Consider the following 21,541-nt stretch of genomic DNA (forward strand, 5'->3'; position numbering starts at 1 on the left):
AATATCTGAGTTCAGATCCCAGGACCCACCTTGGGTCCAGGGGATCTGGTGCCTTCTTCTGGACTCCATATATACACATATACTCACACAAACATATACCCATATGCATAAATAAAATAATAAAAAGAAAATTCTTAATAAAGAAAAATACGCTGAGTGGGAAGAGGCATTAGGGTGGGGCACAGTGGCTCACCCATTATTCCAGAAGCAGAGGTACAAGTTCAAGACCAGCCTGACCATCACAGTGAAAGGCTGTGTGTAAAGACCCTCTGAGAGAGAACTGAAACCATGCCGAGCATTGTGGCACCCACTCCCAGAAGCCAGCTCTCTGAGTTTGATGCCAGTCTGGTCTGTGTTTGGGAACTAACAAATTTCCTTAGAGGAGCTAGTAGGACTGGGGACATGCAGTGAGAATGCTCGCCGAGCACACCAAAGCTCGAGGTTCAGTCCACAGCACCACAGTAGGTGGGATGGTGACTGCCTGTAATCCCAACACTTGGAAAGTGGAGGCAAAAGGATCAGGAGTTTGAGGTTAGCCTTGGCTACATAGTGAGTTCAAGGCCAACCTGGGCTATGTAGACAGACAAAAATCCTTCAGTACCTGAAAGTCAAGGACTACCTAGGTAAATCCTGAGAAGTGGAGAGAGAAGAAAGAGGAAGGGAAGGGAGGGAAAACACAGGCTACATAGCCCACCCCCCCCCATGAGGCGTACTTCTTTTAGGGTTCCTGATGTTCTGTTATTCTTCACGGTCCACAGTTTCAGGAAGCTTCTGGAACACACGACCCCTCTGCAATGGAAACAAGATCTGCATCCCCAGCTTCAGACGTGTTCTTGAGCCCTGGTTAAGAACTGGACCCTGCAGCATCTGTGCCTCCTTGCCAGGGCTAACAAGCTGTTTAACCCCACTCCTCAGCTCTGAGATCTACATGGAGCCTGGTGTGGTCCTCACGCTACCTTACGACCCCCGAGGGAGCGCGGGGCCCTCCTGTCTCTGCTGTCTTATCCATCCCTGAAGAGTTGCTTTAGGACCACTGTCAAGCTGATGACTGTCTAGGCAACCCATATGGCAGTGTGGTTCCTGAGCAGGCATTCCTCCTGGACTCAGTGTCCAGGTGGTGTCCCCGTGGGCTATCCAGTTCCTTTCTTGGGGATCCATAGAAGAGCCTGTTCCAGGGAAAGAGGGGCTGCAGATGAACACAGGAGACCCAGCTGGGTGTGGGGCTTCACACCTGTGATCCCAGCATCTTGGGAGGCAGAGGCGGGGGCATTGGTGGGAGTTTGAGGTCAGTCTGAGCTATGTAATGCAACTCTATCTGAGACAAAACTAGATGAGAGCCTCTTTAGCCACGCCCTCTCAGCCCCATCCATGGTTCAGCAGCGAGTGGTGGTCAGGACCCTTCTCCATCACTGGAGCAGCATTTGTGTGTGGAAATCTCTAGCTTCTCGGTGATTTTAGTGTCATATGGCTGCTCTCCACCTGCCCAGCCCAATGATGTACAGCCACAAAAATTAGCTAGAGTCAGGCTTTGGCTCCCTGTGTGCAGGAATGTGCCGCGGTGGTCCACAAAAATTAGCTAGAGTCAGGCTTTGGCTCCCTGTGTACAGGAATGTGCCGCGGTGGTCACCTGCCTAGAATCCCTCAATGAGGGGCTGGAGTGTGGCTCAGTGGTAGAGCTCCTGCCTAACACACATAAAGCCTTATGTTTGATCTTGATGCCCAGACGATATATGAAATAAGTAGTAAGTTTAAAAGAACTTATAAATTACAGCGTGCTAACACATGGAAGTTTTTTTGGTTACTTGTGTGTGTGGTGTCTAAACAGGGCTTCACTGTATAGACAAGGCTGACCCCCAAACTGTGGTCTCTTGCCTCAGCTCCTGGAAGCTTGGGGTCACAGGTGTTAGTCTTATTTATTATTGGTGCTTGCTCTTTGCCCAGCCACAGTCTCAAGCGCAGCCTCCCTCCCACTTCTGCCTTATCTTCTTCCCGCAGTTGCCCCCGGTCTCTCCTGCAGCCGCCACTAAAGTCCTCTTAAGCTCTGGACAGCCTCCACCCTGTCTCATAACCGCAGCTGCTACCTGCTTGGCCACCAGGACTCTGCCCTTGGCATCATTAATCAGCACCCCTTCACGTGCCCATCACACCATCCCAAGTAGCTGTCAGCCCACACCCTCCACTTGGTGGTCAATTAGTGTTACCAAACCGCTTCCCACCTCCTCTTTCCTCACCCCACCCCAGCGGTGTGAAACAGTAGCTAGTGAGCTTTCCCAGGGGTTAAAAACAAACAAACAAACAAACAAACAAAAAACCAGATGAACCTAGAAAGAGAAGGGAAGGGAGTTGCAAGCTCACTGAGGTCCTCGTAGTTTATAACCAGCTCTGGTGCTCAGCCGGGTGTGGTGAAACTGAGGTAGGAGGACCTGGGGTGGGAGGAAAGAGAAAAGCGCCTGAAAAGATAACCCAGTGGTTAAGAGTTTCTATTACTCAGTAATGAGGAGCGTAGTTCAGATGTCAGCACCTACGCAACAAGCTGCATGTCATACTCGGGCCTGCAACCCCAGCCCCAAGGGGTCAGAGACAGGAGGATTGCTGGGACTTGCTGCCTCCCAGCCTGAGAAATCATGAGCCCCAGGTTCAGGGAGAGGCCCTGCTTCCATTGGCCTCTATACAGACACTCAGGCACAAACGCACACAAATATTTTTTAAGTCTTTTTTTTTTTTAAGGCATGGTAGATTGTGCCTTCAGTCCCAGCACTCAGAGGCAAAGGCAGGAGATCTCTGTGAGTTAAAGGCCAGCCTGGTCTACCTAGAGAAGTCTAAGCCAGCCAGGGCTACATAATACTACTGTTTCAAAAATAAAAGTATTCATCTCTTGCTGTGGCTGTGGCCTAGTAAGGGTGGATCATCAAATAACTAAGGCCTTGGACTATAGCTCATGTTCTAGAGTGTTTGCCTAGTGTGTGCAAATCCCTGGTTTCTATCCCCCACCGCATCCCCCAAGTACTTAAACTGGCTGTGCAGGTACACACCTGCAGTCCTAGTGTTGCTGGGAGTTAGAAGCAGGACGGTTGGAGGCTCACAAGCATCCTTGGTGTTAAGTGGTGGTGGCACGCGCCTTTAATCCCAGCACTGGGAAGATAGAGGCAGGAGGATTTCAAGGCCAGCCTGATCTACGTAGTGAATTCTAAGACAGCCAGGGTTACTGAGAGAAACCCTGTCTTTCAAAAAAAGAAAAAAAGGAGCATCCTTGGCTATACAGAATTCAAGGCCAACCTGGGCTACAGGAGACCTTGTCACAAACAAGCAAACAAACGAGCAAACAAACAAACAAGAACTCTAATTCTTTAAGATCCTAACACTTACCAGTAGTGGTGGGCGCAAGCCTTTAATCCCAGCACTCAGGAAGCAGAGGCTGGTGGATCTCTGTGAGTTCAAGGCCAGCCTGGTCTACAAAGCGAGTGCCAGGACAGCCAAAGGCTTCACCAAGAAACCCTGTCTCAAAAAACAAAACACAAACAACAAAAATTATACCAGTTTACATCTCATTATTGTACTGTACTCCATAGTTCCTCGGTGGGTCCAGAGGGAAAAGGCCTTATTCATGGACCCTGAGGCAATAGATCTCATTTGGATGTTCTCTGTTTTTAAGACCAAAGAGTTCACCTTGAATTGGGAACCTTCTGAAAGCTACCCGTGAGGGACCTCAAATAGAACCTCTGGAGAAGCCGTGCAGCACCCATGCCAAACAATACCACAGCGCGTTCAGGGACCCTCCACTGGCTTCAGGATCTCCTGGAGGAAAAACTAAGCCATGTCATTCCCGGGAAAGGGGCTCCAGGCAGGACGGAAGAGGGAAGAGCGATCCAGGTAAGTCCCGTGTTCCAGTCAGAAGCGTGTAGGCAGAGGCCCATGGGTGTTGCGTGTGTGCCTCGTGCCAAATAATGAGAGGGTCTGAGGGAAAAGGTCTGATGGACAGCTTGGCTGTAGTGGTCAAAAGAAACAGCCCTGTCTTCAAGGGTGCCGCTCCTCCGTTAGCCTGGAAGAGAAGCAGTGAGCCATGAGTATGGATTATTTTTCTTGTCCCTTGGCCAAAATACCTGACAGGGCTGGAGAGACGACTCAGCAGTTACAAGCACTTGCTGCTCTCGCAGAGGACCCCAGTGTGGGTCCCAGCACCCACATTGGTTGGCTAACAACCACCTGTAACTGCAGCGCCAAAGGACTTGACACACAGTGACCTGAACACACACAGACACACACACACACACACACACAGAGTTTAAAATTTGTTAGACAGAAAACAGCTAAAGGGAAGAAGAGTTTATTTAGGCTCATAGTTTAAAGCAGTGGTTCTCAACCTGTGGGTCACAACCCTTTAGGTGGTCAAATGGCCTTTCCATAGGGATCACATATCAGATCTCCTTAATATCAGATATTTACATTATGATTCATAACAGTAGCAAAATTACAGTTATGAAGTAGCAAAGAAACAATGTGACGGTTGCGTCAAAGGGTTTGCAGCTTCAGGAAGGGCAAGAGGCAGGGTCTGGAGGATTCAGTCCATCACAGCAGGAAGCAGGGCAGAGCTCAGGGTAGCAGGAGGGTGTGGCAGAGACTCCTGTGGTGGTGGATACTGAAGTGGGTACAGTCCTCAGAGGCCTGCCCACCATGACCTGCTTCCACCAGCCAGGCCTCCACAGCCTTCACAAGAGCCAGGAGAGCCTGCCCCGCCGTTAGAGCACTCCCTGCTCTTAGAGAAGACTGAGTTTGGTTCCTGGCACCCACACTGGGCAGCTCGCAACCCACTCTGACAGCCTCTTCTGGCTTTCTCAGACGCTGGCCCTCATGTGTCCTGCCTACCCACACAAATACACATAAAAGAAAAAGAAAAACAGCAGCACGGGCCAGGGACCACGCATTCAGACGTGAGCCTTCGGAGGACATCTCAGATCAAACAGTAATGCCACGTATTGTGAGAAGGCCTTTGTCCCTTCCTCTGTCGGACTTGACAAAAACCACCCTTGGGAGTGATCTGCAGGGACTGAGCAGACTCTGTGTTCGTGGTCAGTCCCTGAAACACCCCACTTGGAATTGTGGGCAATTCCAGGCTTATCATAGGCTTGACTCGAAGCTGCACCCGCTCCACAGGGAGCTTCAGAGAGACCCATGGAGAGACCATAGCTGGTGCCTCCTTGCTGAGAGCTGCATGTGCTGGCATGTCGCAGTCCCAGCACCGGGGAGGCACAGGAAGTGGATCTCTGTGAGTTCAAGGCCGGCCTGGTCTTCATAGTGAGTTTTAGGTCAGCCAAAGCTACGTAGCGAGACTCTGTGTCCAAAGAAGGGAAACATAGGTTGGGGGAGAAGAAGAGGAAAGGAAAATTGCTGGGAGCCAGGCACGGTGGTACACACTGTAACCATGGCACCCTGGAGGCTGAAGTGGGAGGACCACAGGTTCGAGGGCCTGTCTGGGCCACATAGTGAGAAAGAAAGCCGGAAGTCAGGATTTCCCCTAATGGCCTGGCTCCATAGAAGATGCCACAGACCAGAGGCCTCCCAAGGTCAGCCTGTCTCAGATGTCAGGACTCCAAGCATCAGAAGCCAGTGCCCTGTCCCTTTTACTGTATCTGGCCCTGTGCACAGCAAGTCCACGCTGATGGAAGATTGACCCAAGCCCTCTGATCCAAGACGATGCCCTCTGAACGACAGACTCGTGCTGATAGGTACTGACAAGGGTTGGGCATGGAAGCCTGGCCTTGGCTCCAGGTCCCGCAGAGGTGGCCAGGCTCTGACTCACCTCCATGACTTACGCTGACCTCGAGCAAGCTTGTTTCGATTTAGCTCATTTATGTGTTACTTGATTTATTTGATTTAGTGTGTGTCTGTGTGTATGTATCTGAGAGAAAGATAAAGACACACACACGTGCCATAGCACATGTGGAAGTCAGAAGACAACTTCCTTCTTGTTGGGGGTGTCTCTTGCCCCTTCCATGCTTGTGGACCCAGACTAAGTGCCCCTGAACTTCTGACCAAGCTTCCTTCCTGTTTTCGGCCTCTCATCTTCTCTCTGGACTTACAGCCCTGTGACACACCACATTGCTGGGCTTTTTGATATAGGTGTCAGGGGTCAAACCAGGTCCGCAGACTTGTGCAGCATCTGAAGCCATCTCGCCAGCCCCCTCTGTCTGTCTGTCTATGTCTCTGTCTGTCTCTCTCTCACACACACACATACACACATGCACTTTCTAACAGCCCCCCCCCTTTTGAGACAGTTTCCTATGTAGCCCCAGATGTTCTGAAATTCACTCTATAGCTAGACCAGGCTAGCAAACTCAGACTCAGAGAGATCTGCCTGCCTCTGCCTCCCAAGTACTGGATTAAAGGCGTGCACCACCACCGCCCGGCCGCAACAGCACATTTTTATGGTTTGTATAATCGTCCCTGTAACTTTGTAGGAAAGATCTTTACATGTGATGCTTTGGAGGGAAGTTGAGGACCACAATAGGAAAGGCAGCCCCTCCCCTTGGCAGGTGTGCAAACTGAAGGACCCAAGGAAACACAGAGGGCAGCCATTCATCTGGAATCCTAGCCCCAAGTGCAGGCCCTCCTTGTAGCTTTGTGACCAGCCCCAATTTGGAAGGAAGGAGCTGGAAATCTGCTGGAAGGGTGGTTGACGGGCCAGCATCAGCTCAATCTCAGCAGCCTGGCTTTCCACTTAGGAGCCCCCTGAGTCACTGTTCTATTGCTTCTGACCTTTGTGTGTTTGGGGATTGGTGTGTGGTGTGTGTGTGTGTGTATGGCTTGCACAGGCCAGCTTTTGGGAGTTGGCTCTTTCGCTATAGGAATCAAATTCAGGTGTCAGACGTACACAGCAAACACCATTTACCCACTGAGCCAGCTCACCAGCCCCACTTCTGCTTTTTTTTTTTAATCTTTGTATTACAGTTTTCCTATTAATAACTAAAGTAAACATAATAATGCGGGAAGATTTCTAGTTTGTGATGGTGAAGAACCAGGGTGACATCTGGATACCTCTGGGACACTTGCTGACTAGATGAGCACGCGCGTGTGTGTTGTGCGCTTTCCTCGCTGAAGACCCTCAAGAGTGGAATATCAGGCCGCTAGCTCCGTGCCACCCCAGGCATGGGCGCCTGGCTCTAGAAACGCTGGGCCTGTTTATCAGCAGGCCAGCTTACTCTTCTAGGCGATACTGCATGCAGACACAAGGGGGCGATATGTGTCCATGAATGTCCCCCCACAAAGCTGCTGCAGACAGCAGCCCAGGAACCTGATCTCATGCCTTCGGAGCCTTCTCCAGGGACAGAAAACAGGTCACCCCCAGCCACTCCTGGCTCACTCTGTTCTCTGTACTTATAAGAAACCTTGGGAGTGGGCCGTGGAGCTCAGGCAGTGGCAGAGGCAGGTGGATCTCTGTGGGTTTGAGGCAATCCTGACCAGCATGGAGAGTTTCTTCTGGCACATCCAGACAGAGGGTACATGGTGAGATCCTGTTGGGGTTTGGAGGTGGGTGTTGTATTCTTGTTGACGGGCTAGCTCCACTGGTAAACTGCTTGCCTTACAAGCACAAAAACCTGCATTGACTCTCCAGAAACCACACAAAAGGCCAGCTTGGGGCCTCATGCTTGTAATGTCAACAGAGAGGTGGGGCAGGAGAATCCCTGGGGTCCACAGCCTAGCCTAATGGCTGACCACTCAGGGGACCCTGCCCTTAAAAGAGACAAGCTCAGAGCTGGAGAGATGGCTCAGTGGTTAAGCACACTTGGCTGTTCTTCCAGAGGACCTGGGTTCAAATCTCAGTACCCACATTGGCAACTCACAATGGTCTGTAACTCTAGTCCCAGGGATCTGACACCCTCACACAGACACACATGCAGGCAAAACACCAACACATCTAAGATAAGTAAATAATCTAGAAAGAGGAGAGAAAAGTGCTTCATGTCTGAGAACAATCACCAAGGTTGCACGCATGTGCGCGCACACACACAGAAACCTTGGCTTGTGAGGAAGAAGAGAATTCACTTGTTCACTGATGTTGCCTGCATTTGACAGATCTTCCTTCATTTTGCAGCCTTGGGCTCTAACAACAGGGTAACAGAGCCACTCAGATTGCTCCCTCAAGCTCACGCCCTCTGCCACTCCCCCACTCGGCTCCAAGGATTGAGTCGGAATACCTTACCAAGGTCACTGGGTCACGTAGACAAACCCTGGTGCCTCCTCATCTCCCTCCCCCTGCTTGATTTCTTTGCCTTTTGGGTTTGGTTGTTGTTGTTGTGTGGTGGTGGTGGTGGTGGTGGCTTTGTGTTTGTTTTAAGACAGGGTCTCACTCCAAAGCTCTGGCTGGCCTGGAGTTTGCTAGACTTCTTCCTCTGCCTCTGCCGTTCCGGGTTCCAGGCTTGCACCCCATACCCAGCTTCTTCTATTTCCTGATCACCTTAGGCTTCCTTCAGCAGCCTCCACACTTGTCCTGCAATGTCGGGTCTCGCCAGGCACTTCCTGGAAGGTTCTTGCCCTGCATTACACCAGAGATCACCTTCCCAGAAGTCTCTGCGGACTCTGTGGTGTCAGATGATGTAATTCTCTCCCCCCCCCCCCCCCCAGCTCCCCTGAGGCCCAGCACATCCGCTTTCAAAACACTTAGCAAGCTGGACTGCCTGCCCCTCTTCCAGGACGGGAGTCCATGGAGAGCCTGGGGTCGGACCTGTCATTTCCCCACCACCACAGTGCCCGGGTTCCCCTGTGGGGGTTGGGGGAGGTGCGCTAAGTGGGTGCGTGTCTGTTTCACCCTTGACCTTCCGGTTCACACGGCTCCCTAGTGCCCCTGGAGTCTCTAAAAATACATTCTCAGTAGCGGGTGATGTCACCAGTTGTGCCCCTTGTCCCCTTTGGTGTTAGAGAGGCAATGTGGTTTGGTCTAAGACAGGTATGGCTTCAGCAGCTTCCAGTGTGGGCTCTGCCACTTTCGATTACACGCGTACTCAGTTTCTTTCTTTGGTTTGGGTTCTGTATCTGTTTTTGTTTTGTCTGGTTGTTGTGTTTTTGAAACAGCGTCTCATATAACCCATGCTAGCCTCAAACTCATGGCATAGCTGATGCCGGCCTTGAACCCCTGAACCTCCTCCTCCCCTACTGTCCTGAGTGCTAGGATTACAGGCCTGAGCCACCGCTCGCTCTTGACTAAAGCTCAGACTGGCCTGGAGCTCAAGATCCTGCTACCTCAGCTGAGAGCAGGGATTACAGCCTGCATTGCCACACCCAGCTTTATCTCTGACAGGCGCAGAGTCCGTGGCTGGGATTGCCAGGCTGCCAGGAGGAATAAGCTCAGCCTAACACACAGAGGGCGGCCATGGGGCCACAGTTCTCCCTCCCTGCTCAGGCAGTTCTCTCTTCTACATCTCTTTCTGCAACCTCTGGACACAGGTACCCCTAGAAGCCCAGACTACCCCACCACTTGTATAGCTGACCCTGCCTTCTTCCTTGTCTTGTATCCTGGCACCAGTACTAGATAGGACAGGTGCCCTGAAGATTTTGTCACAAGTGAGCCAGCCATAGCGACAGCTTATGGAATGCAGTTTGGGGTGTTAGGAGCCCTCACAAGGCCTAGACAAGGGACTAAGGAAAGGGCCTGAGTTTTGCTGAGGGATAGAGGAGAGAGGGGCTATGAAGAAAGCATGTAGCCCAGAGGGAGAAGGGAGCTTCTGTAACCGTGGAGCCTGGATTCTTCTCTTCTATACAGGGGTGGGGGACCCTTCGTGGCCCCCAGAGCTCACCTGTGCAGGACCGTGAGTCATCTGGAGATCTCTGCCCCAAGGCATCATTACTCCTTTAAACCTAGCCTTTCTGGTTTTGCCTGCGCCCCCTCCCTGCCTGCTAGCCTTCGGGGCTGTCTTCACTCTGTGGTCACAGATGACCTTGAACTAACTCTCTCTCTCCCTCCCCCCCCCCCCCCCCCCCCCCCCTCCCTCCCTCCCAAATGCTGCCATCACAGGAGTGCGTCCTTAGGCCAGATTATGTGGTGCTGCCAAGGGTACCCAGGACCCTGTGCCTGCCAAGCAAGTGCTCCACTAATTCACGTTCCTTCCTGATTTTGAGGCTGAGTCTCTGTGTAGCTCTGGCTTGGCTCAAAGGCTCTTGAAATTAATTCATTTATTTACTTATATTACTGTTTTTAAATTACAGTTACTTATTGGGGGGGGGGACACATCTGCTGTGTGAGTGTGAAGGTCAGAAGACATCTTACTGGCGTCAGGTCTCGCCTTCCTCCTGGTAGGACCCAGCTTGGGCCACGAGCACCTTTACACGCTGAGCCACCTCACCAGCCCCTCTCAAACCCTTGATCCTTTTGCCTCGGTCTCCCAAGTGCCGGGATTGCAGGCCTCCACCTCCACACCTGGCTCTCTGTCACTTCTGCTGCTCAGAGCATGAGGGCTGTCGAGACCACCTTCTAAATCCGCCTCCTCCTGTGTGAGCACTTTAAGTCGTAAGTGCTCCAAGCTCCATCACTGTCCTCCTTGGGCCCCATTTTTGCTATCCTTGTCTTGGGAGATGGGAGCGCCCCCCGGAGCTTCGTCACTGATGACACAGCATCCACCCTCTTTCCAGCCGGAACCTTCAGCTGATGAATAAGGCTTGATTTGTCCCCTGAACCGTCACCACCCCCGATTCATTCCATTCAAAGGCTTTCACTCCCAAATGGCTCATCTGACGCTTCTGGGAGCGGTGGGGCCCCCTCGGAGCTTCCGCTTCCACATGTAGAGGGTGCGCTGTCTCCTGTGACGCTCTCTGGAGTGATGCACTCTGACGTGGGTTCGAGCCTATTCAGGTGCTGCTATCGCCCTGTGATTTTCCCCTCTCTATGGCTGCTCTCGCCTCCATCCAAGAGCGTCCTCCCTCTCTGCATTCATCGGGTGTCTCTCCAGTATGAATTACGGAGTGAATGGAAAAATTTCCCTTATTCACAGCATTCAAAGACCCGCTCAGCCACGCAAATGTGTTGGTTAGCTACTGCGTCCCATCCCAGAGGGGCTAGGGCTTTGTCTTCGCGTGTTTTTCTTGTGCCTGTTGTAAATACCGCCACCAAAGGCAACCTAGGAAGAGAGTTCATTGATTTGTCCCACAGGTCCAATCCGTCATATAGGGAAGCCAGGGCCGGAGTGCAAAGCAGAGAGCAGTGGACTGGAGGCAGGAACTGAAGCAGGACCGTGGAGGAGTGTAGCTCGCTTGCTCTGATTTATTCAGCGACCTTTCTCATACAGCCCAGGACCACCTATATAATGCAGGCTAGCCTCAAACTTGCCATTCCCCTGTCTCAGCCTACTGAACGATGGAATTACAAGTAAGAGGCAGATGCCTGGCTCTCTGCCCATCTTCCAAGCCTGCCCAAAGCCCCCCTCTTCTCGGAAGCCCTCCGGAGATTCTGTGGGCTCTACACACTGACACATTTCTGTGAGAATTTGATGTCTGCAAATGTTCTCTTCTTCTACGATCTATTTATACCATATTTTTTCCTTCTCTGACAGATCTAACATTTGAAGGTGAGCCACATCTTGTCCTTTGCGTTCTCCATGGAGCCTTCAAGGACGGTGCTGGGGCTTGGTAGCTGTGGTTGCTATGGACACTGTGGCATAAGGAGAGGGCTGTGGCCATTGGCCTTTGAAGATGAAGCTCGCCTTTTCCAGATGGCTTCCTTTCTTTTCCCTTCAAGGTCGCACAGGGAGGAAGGGAATTTCTTATTGCTTCCTTCTTCCGCCCTACCACCCCACTCACCAGGCCCTGAAGATCCCCATGAAGTGACAGGAGCCCTGTTGCCTCCCTTCTACCAAGGAGATGTCACTGCTTAGTTGGCGTGTGAGCTCAGACAAAGGAATGACCTTGGGAAAGGACACTTGATGCGTAAACAAGAATGGGCACTGGTGTGTCTATTTACCACATCCAGGTTGTGGGGGAAGCTGGCTTGGCTTCTGTGACACCTAGGCAGACTGTTTATGGCAGTAACACACAGAGAATTGAAGGGAAGGAGGGCACTGAGCTGCCCTGCCCCATCCCTATGTGAAGGTCACATCCCTTCCTTTCAGTATACGGCTGAGATCTGGGTCTGTCTGTCCTTGTTGGTTGTAAAAAAATTATCTCTTGTGTCATGGATGAAAAGGAGGGTGGTGGCCAAATGTCTCTAAACCCAAGTTCTCGTAGGCCACTGTTCCCTTCTAACCTTTTTAAAGCGAAGTACATTAGGGGACAGGGTGTAGTTCAATTGATAGGGTGCACGCTTAGTAGGTCCAAAGTCCTGGGCTCCTTTTCTCGTGTTCCATAAGCCAGCTGTGGTGGTGCATGCTTGTAATCCCAGCACTTGGGGACATGTGGACAGGCCACACACAAACCCTTTGTCTCCAGTGTTCCATGCTCCTGTCCTGGAAGTGCACTGCTAGAATGTAATTTGTACTAAGTCTCTAGAACATTCTCTCTAGTTGCATCTATAATGACTGTCCCAAGGCCACATTCAATAAGAAATGGCACAAGTGGGTAGAGGAGGAGACAGAAGTAGAGGAATTTGAGCTCAGCTCTTGAGGGAATGAAGGCCTAAAATGAGAGTGCACCCAACCAGGCACCCCAGGGAGCTCTAAGTCTGCCCTAAAGGAGGCCTCTAGGAGCCTGCTCAAGACAGTAGTCTAAAAATTTGTAAAGATGCCCCTGGCTGGTCTCGGCAGCACACACACCAGGTGTCTCAGCACCTAGGAGATGGCAACAAGGCTTCTCAAGAGAGCTAAGTCATCCTTGGCTAAGAGTGCACCTGAGGCCTTCCTGGGTGACATACTTGAAACCCTTCCTCAAGACTCATTTAAACGTCATGCTGCATTCCCCTTCACCCAATTTCCCATTCCAAGATCACCAGCAGGGCTCCCAGCCATTCTTGAGGAATTCTTTTTTTTTTTTAAATATTTATTTATTTATTATGTGTACAATATTCTGTCTGTGTGTATGCCTGCAGATGGTTGTGAGCCACCATGGGGTTGCTGGGAATTGAACTCAGGACCCTTGGAAGAGCAGGCAATGCTCTTAACCTCTGAGCCATCTCTCCAGCCCTTGAGGAATTCTTGACTCCCCCCACACACTATTGTTTGTGGTTTTGTTTGTTTTTCGAGACAGGGTTTCTCTGTAGCTTTGGAGCCTGTCCTGGAGCTAGCTCTTGTAGACCAGGCTGGCCTCGAACTCAGAGATCCGCCTGCCCTCTGCTTCCGAAGTGTGTGAGAGGTGCTCTTTCTTTTTCTTTTTTTTCCCCAAGCACATGTAGATAGATTGAGAGTCGCTCTTAACAGTACCTAACTATTAGTGCTCACAGTGACCTGGGAGTCCCATGCAGTGTCTCGTTTAATCTTCTCAGCAATTCTTAGGAAACAGTCTTTGGCCCACGTGATTCCTGAGGGAGACAGGCGTGGGCTTTACTCATCACTCAAAGCCTCAAAACTCCTGGGTAACGGAGCCCAGTGACTGCCCGCACAGTCCTGGTGTTGGTTGCAGGAGTTTCCGTTTCATTCACTGGGATAAGTAGCCCGCTTCCAGGACTCTGGCCTGTCTCTACAATCTCATCTTCAGCCTACCCCAAACCTGCCCCAGTCCTTTGCAAAGCATCTGCTCCCCATTGAGAGACATAAGCTCCCCGCCAGCAGACACTAACATATCTGTTCTGGATGGAAACTGAAGGGATTCTTGAGTTGAGGCAGATTCAGAAGCCTCCGGTTATGCCCTCGACTCCACAAATCAGGCATTGTTCGGGTTGATCTTTGCTCCACTGGGATCTCCCTGGATTGGCTGGAGATCGTGGACACGGTCCAAGTAGGGCTCTATGTCTGGAGCCTCTGCTATGTCTTCCCTTTGGGGTCATCTTCTCCCTGTGACATCACCTGGGGCTAAGATGCCGGAAAGGGCTTTGGCGGGCAGGTCCCTGGTGCCTCTACCTTTTTTATGTGTCCACTCTCTGGGCTGTCCGAGCCCACACTAGGACTATCCCTCTCCACTGCACTCCACTTTCCCTGGCCTCTCTCTAGCCAGTGCCACCTAAGGCAGTCACAGATGAAAGATTCTGCCTCTGTGCATGAGTTCTCTTCTTTGGACCAGAATCTAATGCAGGCTGGTCAGCAACTTTTAAAGTCATTTGACTGAAAAATGGAAGGAAATCCAGTCAGGCCGGTTAGGTCCCACCCCCACCCCCTTTTTTGGGGAATCTAAACCTGAAATCTGACTCATTGACAGTACGTAACAAGATGTTATGCTGGTAAGTAGGATTTTGATGGTCTGATGTTCTGGCCACAATCACAATGGAGAAAGTTAGTGAGGAAATAGGAAATAAGTTTATGATATGGGGAAGATCCACTTCCTGTGGAACAAAGGAAAAGGAGAGAACGCTCAGAGCCGGCCATGACTAGTGAGCCGCCCGCCTCTCTGTCCTGTGCCCCACCAGGCCCATCCTTGCCTGTCTGTGTCACTGGAGCAAGCTCGTATTGTTTGCTTTTGCTGTTGATTGACTTAGAAGTGGCCGTGCGATTCAGTTCTGCTAATAGACTTACGGGGAGACCAGGATAAGATGAGAGACGGAAGCTGTGGTCCCTGACGACACTGTTGAGCCACCATACCTGCCTGCCTTACACCTGATGACTGTACGAGACTGCCGTCCCCTGAGTCCCATCCTGCCCCTGTGGCCTGGAACATTCCTCAGCTCTTCACAGAACTTGGCGGCCTCCCTGCCCCTCATTGCTGCTCTGTGGGCCTCTCTAAGCAGAGGAAACGAGCCCAGCTGCTTTTCTTCCTAAGTGTTGGGAGAAACCCGGCTCAGATGGTAGGAAATCAACAGGAACAAACCAACCTCAGTGATCAGTCATAACCCTTCAGGCTTACTGGACAAGACCAGGAAGGATAAATAGTTCTGGAAATTTCCATAGGCATGAGCCCAAGTCTTCTCAAACAGGGCTGAGGCATAACTTTTCAGAAGAAAAGACACTTTGGGGGGGGAGGCAGTAGTGGGTGTTAGTGCCTGAGACCCAGAGCCTAAAGAGTGAGAAGTCAGAATAGACTGGGTGAGTGACTTCTGAAGGCAGTGCCAGTATCTACAGCTGGCTGTTGTTAGCAGCAGGTGCAAAAGCCGTGGTCAGGAGCCAGCCCGAGTGTTTTCAGATGGTCCTCTTGGGAGGAACAGTGCTAACCGGTGCCTGCTGCCCTTCCTGTGCTCCGGCAATATACCATCTACACTCCTCACCTCTTCTCCCTCGCTCCCTTTTTTTCTTCTACCTTTTGTTCAAGTGATGAAGGCAGGAGCTGGAAGTGCGAGCCACCAACCTGCATCCCTTTCACGCAGCTAAGCCCTGGGAGATGGGGAGGCTGGGGTGTGGTTCGGTTGGCAGAGTGCTTGCCTAGCTGGCACAAAGCCCTGGCTTTGATCCCCAGCACCGCGTAAACTAGGCACGGCTGTATGGGCTTGTAATCCTACCCCTTGGGAGTGGAGACGGGAGGGTAAGATCATTGGAGAAGCTGGACTCAAGGCCTGGCCCCTCAGGATGTGCCTTGTGCACCCCAGGGAGCGTATGGAGCCAAATGCCAAGGCCGGTAGCTCGCAGTTGTCTAGTGTAGACTTCATTCGCTCGATGGGAAGAGACTAAAACCAGCAAAGTGAATCTCAGCTTGTGAAAGGGACAAGGAAGATGAGTCACACAGAGGGGAAAAACTCCCGTGAGGCAGAAAAGGAGCAGAAGCTTGGGCTGGGAGTGAAAAGGCAAAAAAGAAGCATTTAAATGCCGCTCCCTCCCCGATAATTTTTTGTATGTATAGTACCAGAGATTAAACCTTGGACCTCACGCATTCTGGAAAGTTTTCTCCCACTGAGCCACACCCCAGCCCCTCACTGGGGGATTCTAGGCAGGTGCTCTACCACTGAGCTACCTCCCAGCCTCTTTTGACTTTTGATTTTGAGACAAGGTCTTAATGAGTTGCCTAGGCTGGCCTGAATCTCACTCTGTAGCCCAGGCTGGCCTTAGACTCACATCCTTTCTCCTGCTTAGCCTGCTGAGTCACTGGGATTATAGATTTGCCTCCAGACTGTAATAGACTCACCAAGCTATTGCTGACACTTGAAACCCAAAGTCTCACCCACTCCCAACCCCAGCAAGCCTCCCTATAGAGATCACAGCTTTGTATTCTCTTACATCCAATAAAGGGAAGCATCAGCTTTCCCTGCTCCTTCACACAAGGACTTCAGGCCATGAGATGGTGTGGTTAAGCGCCCCCCACCTCTATGGGTGTCATTTCATTCCTGTGGGTCTCTGATGAGAAGCCCAGAGCCATCCCTGCAGGCCAACTCCTCTTGTAGCTTCCTTTCCAAGCAAACAGTCCGCCTGAGCACATTACCCCCAGCTTCTCCTAAGGGCATTGTCATAGCCCTTAGTTGTGACTGATTTAGGGTTCAGATGACTTAGCTGATAGTGTCTGACATGAAGTAGCCCACACAGTCTGTAGGTTAGGATTCTGACAAAGGCTCTTCACCTCCCATTGTCTCTCCTGGGTCTCAGTCTGCTACACAATCCCAGCTGTCTAATTAGCTCCCAAGTACTAGGGAAAGGGATTGATTGACGTACCTTGGCTAGCATAGGGCTTTTCCCCAGTGTGAATTCCCTGAGGTTGAATGAGTTTCCTGATCTCGAAAGCCTTCACTTTCGAGAAGCGGTCACTGTGGTGGGTTTCTGTTGAGTGGAAAGGAGCGAGGGTGCGTGGGGATGCCGACTGATGCCTCCCACATCCCCAGGATTCTCTCCAAGGTAGAAGTAATGAAGTCCGGAAGGTTAGGAGCCTCCAGGAAAACTGTTTTGTGTTTACGACAGTCACTGCTGTTCCCGCCAGTACCGACACTGTAATACTGAATAAACTCGATCCAGACATGAGACTCAGCCTCACTTATTTCTTTAAAAAAATGTATTTGGCCTTTTGTGGAGGGTATTGTGTGGTATGTGTGCAGACGTGTGTATGGGTCATGAGTCACATGATCTTCCTCCAACACAATCCACATTGTCTCCTGAGTCATGGTTTTTCTCCAGTTCAGAGCTGACTGAGTAGACCAGGCCTATGGGCAGTGCAGTCCTGGGGATCTGTCTGCCACCATATGACCTACAAGGGCATGCCACCAGGCCCAACTTTTTTTCATGGGTTCTAAGGATCAAATCCTGCTACTTGTGTGTGCACAAGCACTTTACTGAGCATCATGGTTGCCGTGTTCCTGATCTTCCTGTCTCGACCTCATTTGTGCTAACGGCTGTGTGCCGCCATGCCTAGCCTTCCCTACTTGTCCACACAGCCACCATGCTTTAATTAATTTAAAAAATTTTAACTTTATTAAAGCACCTGCCTAGAATCCCCCCCCCCCAGTGAGGGGCTGGGCTGTGGCTCAGTGGTAGAGCACCTGCCTAATATATATATATATATATAAGGCCCTGGCTTGGGTCCAAGTAGAATAAGCACCAACTCTTCCCCTCTCTCCAGTGATTATCCAATTGTTTCTAATGAATCCCTCCCTTCCCAGCTATTTTGAAATTCTGCCTTTATTGTTAGATTCTTTTTTTTATTGTTAGATTCTTGTTCAAGTTGACTGTTAACCTTGAATCTGCTTGAACCTTCTCCAGCACTTAATTATCTCACTGTATAATTTGCTTTGATATCTGATTCGATTCTTCTCCCTCTTTCTGTTTCAAAATTCACACAATGAAAAACAGGCAGCTAGTTGGAGCTCATGAGAGTTACTCTGAGGTTGAAAAAAATTCTTAGCCAACTCTTGTCTGTGGCCAGTCGTCCAGAGGGACAAGATAGTGGATACGGTGAAGGGATGAGACACGCTATACATGAAGAAAAAAAATGCATTCCCCATGTTAGGAACTGCACAAGATACCACAATATAGACAACAGTTGGACCGGCTCTCGTCTTAAGCGGTGATTCTTTTCTCCACAGTGTATTGCTGAAACCATTTGTTGTCATGTTGTCAATAATGACTCTGGATGAGAAACTTAGTTTCAAATGAGATTTTGATTTTCATCCATTATACAGCGGTGACATTAGGTCATGTGACATGGCCCTGTCAGGACTGGAGACGTCACAGACCTCGGTACACTGTGCCACAGTGTCCAGACTGTCCTGTCTTTCTGCCTCTTCCGGAAGTAGCCCTGTGACCGAAGCCAAATGGAGCCTTAGCCATTGCACTTCCTTTCTCAGGCTCTGGTGGAATCGTGAGCAAATTATGTCTCAGCTGCCCATCTTTTCATAGAAAACAAAAATGGACCTTTGTCATCTGACAAAGTTCCCTGAAGCCAGCAGGAGCCTTTGGAATTATTCAGAGGGCCTGTACCATTTGAGGATATTCTCTGTCTTCATAGGGACAATGGGTTTTGTGTTGTTTTGTTTTTGACAGAGATTATTTTTATTTGTGTGTATGTTTTGCCTCCATGTGTGCATGAGCACCGCATGCTTAGTGCCTGTGAGAGACCAAAAGAGGGCACCGGATCTCCTGGAGTTGGATGGTTGTGAGTAGCCATGCAGATACTGGGACCTGAGCCTTGCTCCTCTGCGAGAGCAACATGTGCTCTTGTTGGCTGCCCCTGGGAAAATAGTTTTGAGTACACCAAGCAATTGAATGTGTGTGTGTGTGTGTGTGTGTATGTCTGTGTGTGCATGCATGAACACACGTGAATGTCATCTGTGCATGTGTGCATTTGCTCCTTTCCTCTCCCCTCCCCCTTAATTCTCCCTGTCTTTCTGTTCTACTTCAGCTGGCCCCACATAACTCACATGGAAGGATTTTCACAGTTAGGATTTATTTCAGCAGATAACATTCAATGCAGGCACAGCAGGAAAGAGATATAAATAGCTGGAAGGTGGCGGGGTCAGGCACACGCTTTTTGCTTCAGGAGCAAACTGCAGAGGCTGGTTTGGAATGTCCTTGTCCTGGAAATCTCACTTGAGTCCTAGCGTCAAATTCTACACAGGAGTTGGTCACATGCCTGTTTTGTGACCACCACAGTCCCATACAAAGCGCGTGACCACCACGGTCCCATACAAAGTGCCCGGTGAGTATGGTGAATCCCCATGCCTTCTTTAAACAGGCTGGCAGGCTGGAGAGATGGCTCAGTGGGTAAGAGTGCTTGCTGAACAAACAGGAGGACCTGAGTTCAAATCCCCAGGCCCCACATAAACCAGTCAAGGGCACATTGTAACCCAGTGCTGTGGAAGCAGAGACAGGTACTGGGGGCTTGCCAGTTGCCAGCCCAGCTCCAGATTCCCTGAAAGACCCGGCCTCAAGGGCATGAGGATGAAAGGGGCAGAGTAGGACCAGCTGCGTTTGCAAATGTGGGCACATAGCATATGCGTACACAAAGAGCTAGTGAGAAGTGGGAGTACTGGCATCTGTCACCAAGCTGGTGACCTGAGATTGATTCCCTGGAATCACATGATCACATGAAGGAGAGATCTGACTTCTGCAAGTTGTTCTCTGTCCTCCTTACACAGCCATACACAATCACACACACACACACACACACACACATTAATCACAACTTTTAAAAACTACACCTGCTGTGTTGGCTGTCACTCTGACAGAGTAACTCTGTGGCTCTGGGGCAGCCAGCCAGAAGAGGAAAAGGTTATTGGAGATCCAGTTTCAGCCCGGTCTCCGGGCTGCTGTGCAGCTCTGACAAGGTGGGAGGAACGCCAGGAAATGGGGGACGGCAAGGCTGCTCACCTAATGGCATCTGGAAAGCAGAGAGGAAGAGGAAGGGGTGAGGGTGCCATGAGTCCTTCCAGGTCCGACAGTGATGGATTCCTCCAACCAGGCCTCGCCTCTGGAAGTTCCCGACACTTCCCAGTCTCACCATCAACTGGGCACCCAGTCTTCAACGCGTGAGCCGTTGAGTACGTCCTGAACCCGAACCAGAGCTGCCAGGATGGCCTAGCTCATCGTGGCGTTAGGTTTTCCACAGATGCGTTTGTTGCATGTGCTCACGCGTGGGTGCGCAGCCGCACATGCCCATGAGGAGAACGTCAGCAACCCCACCGTATGGCCTTGACACAAGGTCTCTCACTGCATTTCATTTGGAGCTAGACTGTTGGCCAGCAAGTCCCTGAGAATCCCGTCTCCGCCCCCCTCTGCCCTGGAGTTACAGGCATGTAAACGGTCATGCTTAGCGTTTTACACAGTGGGGGTTCAAACTCAGGTCCCCATGCTTACATAGCAAGTACTCGTGCCACGGAACCATCTCTCCGGCCCTTAGTTTGTCTTTTTCTGATACACGGTTGCATGTAGCCCAGGCTGGCCTCATGCTATGTAACCCAAATGAACTCCTCCTCCTCCTGCCTCCACCTCCCAAGGGCTAAGATCACAGGTGTGCTCCTCTGTGCTGATTTGCAGCCGGGTTCGTCTTGATTCTATTTTGGGCACAGAGAATAACTCCTTCCCAATAGCTCTGTGCGGATGCTCATTCGGTTTTCAGAATGTGACCAAGGGTCATTGCCATGGCTACAGGGATACGTGGAACTGCAGCGAAACAGACTTGCTGAGTTAACTCTATCCTCACTCCTACAAAGGAAATCTCCAGGCCAGACAGTTTCACTGAGGGATTCTGCTCATAAACACAGTGCTGCAAAGCCATGATTCCAGGTCTCTAAAGGCAGGCAGAGGACCAGAAGTTCAAGACCAGCCCAAACAATGGATGAAGTTTTGTTGTTTAGTTTCTGTTTTGTTTTGTTTCATTTTAGAGAGGCTTTTACTATGTAGCCCTGGCTCTTCTGGAATTCTCTATGTAGATCAGGTTTGCTTCAAACTCAGAGATCTGCCTCTGCCTCCCTGGTGCTGGGATTAAAGGCGTGCGTCACCACGACAGGCTTGTCGGGGTATTTTCTCACAGTGACAGAAATGATGCAGATCAACAATCCCACAAGTGATTGGTACCATACTCAGCATATGCAAAGGCTTTGGGCCCCATCCCAAGAAGAGAAGGAGAAGGAAAAAATTAGGGATAACAGAGAGCAGGGAGGGGACAAATGGGGGGAAGGGGAGGGGGTGAAATAGACAGTGGACGAGGTCGATACATAGCATTAATCTGATTGGCCGTTAGGAAGATGGCAATTGAAGTCACAATGAGGTAACGCTAAGCGTGTATTCGAATGACTAAGATAGCCTGGTGGTGGTGGTGATGGCGCACGCCCTTAATCCCAGCACTCGGGAGGCAGAGTTCAGGACAGCCAGAGCTACACAGAGAAATCTTGTCTCAAAAAAACTAAACCAAAACCAAACCAAAAATGACTAAGGCAATAACACTGATAATTTCAAATCCTGGGAAGAATGCAGAGAAATTGTAGTTCTCAAGTGCTTCTAGTGGGAATAGAAGCACACCCCAGGGCTGGGGTGTGGCTCAGTGGTAGAGCCCCTGCCTAGAATCCCCCAGTGAGGGGCTGGAGGCATGACTTAATAGTATTGCATCTGCCTAGTCTAGCCTGATTGGT

General features: G+C 50.7%; 1 long non-coding RNA gene across 1 annotated transcript; it reads left to right on the forward strand.

The window, feature by feature from the left end:
• The first annotated feature begins 759 nt into the window (after positions 1–759).
• LOC119825154 lies at positions 760–16,940 on the forward strand. The gene is made up of 3 exons (XR_005287174.1): positions 760–843; positions 3,653–3,870; positions 11,538–16,940. It is a non-coding gene; the product is annotated as an uncharacterized LOC119825154 (long non-coding RNA).
• Positions 16,941–21,541: the final 4,601 nt, after the last annotated feature.

This window comes from Arvicola amphibius, chromosome 10 (assembly GCF_903992535.2).
Source record: "Arvicola amphibius chromosome 10, mArvAmp1.2, whole genome shotgun sequence".
NCBI classification, from domain to species: Eukaryota; Metazoa; Chordata; class Mammalia; order Rodentia; family Cricetidae; genus Arvicola; species Arvicola amphibius.